We start from the raw sequence: 2,500 nt of genomic DNA on the forward strand, positions 1-2,500 counted from the left end.
CAATGTGCAAAATTTTAAAAATGTGATTTGTTGTATTTCTAAAGTTGCTCTACTTCACAATGTGAATTTGAATCCATTTAAACGTTTTTTGTTTCTTTAAATCAAATAAGCTTTTGGTTTTGTTTCGCAGACAACTCTTAATCGATTTTCATCTTAGAAATGAAGTTTTTGTTTCTAAAAGCGAACTAGCTTCTTTCTAAAGCAACACTTTTGAAAGTGAGCTAGCTGTTTTCTGATGCGAATAATCTTTTTAAAAGACTTTGTTCCAGTGAGCTGGACATCTCTGGTGAGACTTTTAAACTGGCTTTAAACCCTTTTAAAATGGTTTGCAGTTGGTTTTACATTCTAAAGCGACTTAGCCTTTTGTTTTGGTTTTGGTGAGCAGAGAACTCTTAACCGACTTGATGTTCTTTTTACAAATGAAGTTATCTTTTTTAAAAGTGACCTAGCTTTTTCTTAAGCAGCTTTGCATTTTTTTGAGAGTGATGTAAACTTTTTATTTATTTGGAAATAGCAAAAGTGAAATAGCACTTTTCAAACATGAATAGTCTTTTTAAAAGACTTTGATCATGCAGTGAGTGAGTGGAGTGAGTGAGTGAGTGAGTGAGTGAGTGAGTGAGTGAGTGAGTGAGAGTGAGTGAGTGAGTGAGTGAGTGAGCTAGACATTTAAGAGACTTTTAAAGTGACTTAAGCCCTTTTAAAGTGATATGAAGCTTCTTGAATGTGACTTATTATATATTTTAAAGCGACTTAATGTGTTTCTTTAAATGTGAGTTAAAATTGTTGGTTAAGTCACATCTACCATTCTTAAAATGAAAACTTGTATTTCTTTTTTAAAGAGACCTTTTGCTTCTTAATTAAAGACTTCTTTTTTTTCTAAAAGGGACTGCAATTTTTGAAAGTGACCGAGCCTTTGAAAAAAATAAAAAGTAGGCATTTTTCACTGTGCATCTTTTTAAAATGGATTCAGCGTCTTCTGTAATGAAAACTTCTGTCTTGAAAACAAACAAATGTTTTTGAAATTCATTTTGTAGTGTGGTTTGGAATTTCTGAAATAGATGTGTAGTATTTTTTAAATAGCAGTGAAGTATTTTGTAAAGTCTTCTTTTAATAAGTGGTTTACACTTTTTAAACGTTTTTGAAAATGAATTTGCTTTTTTAAATGATTTTTGCATTTATGTTCAAGAGACAGAGGGTTTTATTTTTTTTTAAGGATACTAGATTTTCCTAGGATACTGGGTATTTTCTTAGGCAGGTGGGTATTTCTTTAACCATTTCATGCGCTGGGTTGTTGTATAACAACAAATCAAGCTAAGCTTCCCCAATTCAAATGGTGCATTCTAACCGATTGAAAACAATATTGTTTTATAAATGAGAGTTGAAAAAGGCTGTAGAAAAAGTCTAATTTAACATTTCATAGTACCACTGTCATTTTGTAGATGTTTTTTTATGAGTTATGTTAGTTACAGAAAAATAATTGGTGCATGAAAGAGTTAAGCGGTTGGGTGTTTTCATAACCGACCGAGGATTTTCCTAAGCAGCCGCGTAACTCATTAATCGGCGGGGTATTTGTTAACCGTTAGGGTTAGGGTTAACCGGACAAGAGTTTTTTTTTACCGAACAAGCGTTTCTTTAACCGAACAAGTGTTTTTTCCAGTGAGCAAGTGATTTTTTTTTTAACAGAACAAGTGTTTTTAAACGAACAAGTGCTTTTTTTTTTTTTTTTTTTTACCGAAAGCGGGTTTTTTTAACCGTACCACGGTTTCTTTAACCGAACTAGAGTTTTTTTTAACCGTAAGACGGTTTTTTAACCGAGCAACTATTTTTTTAAGCGAACAAGTGCTTTTTTAACCGAACAAGGGTTTTTTTAACCGTACCACCGTTTCTTTAACTGAACAAGTGTTTTTTTTTAACCGCACAAGCGTTTTTTTTAACCGTTAGGGTTAGGGCTAGGGTTAGGGTTAGGGTTAGGGTTAGGGTTAGGGTTAGGGTTACAGGTTTTTTTTTTTAACAGAACACTTGTAAATTTAACCGCACAAGCGTTTTTTTTTAATCGAGCAAGGCTGAGTATTTTCTAAACCGAGCGAGGAACTTTTTAAGAGTTTTTTTAACCGTTAGGGTTATTTTGTTAGGCGAAAGAACACTTTATTAAACGAACACTTTTTTTAACCGCACGAGCCTTTTTACTATCGAAAGAGGAATTTCTTGAGTTGCCTAGCGATATTTTAACCGAGCATGCATCTTCTTAAGTAACTGAGCATTTTTATAGGCGAACACGTTTTCTTAACTGACTTAGCGTTTTCTACGATTTTTGTGACTTTGCAAATGTTTCTTGGACGTTTTGCAAACAAGTCGGACTCTTTTTAAAAACTTAAACTCTTGTCCCATTAAAAATTGAATGTTCATGGAGAAGACGAGAGCAAACGCAGCACAGCTCTAGCAGTTTGCTGGTAGCTTCTCTGGTGTTGGTGTAAAGCATTAGAAGCGCTCCGTTGTCGCT

Source organism: Hydra viridissima, unplaced genomic scaffold, assembly GCF_058129835.1.
Source record: "Hydra viridissima isolate aposymbiotic clone 2 unplaced genomic scaffold, HvirCarnegie_v1 scaffold_14, whole genome shotgun sequence".
NCBI classification, from domain to species: Eukaryota; Metazoa; Cnidaria; class Hydrozoa; order Anthoathecata; family Hydridae; genus Hydra; species Hydra viridissima.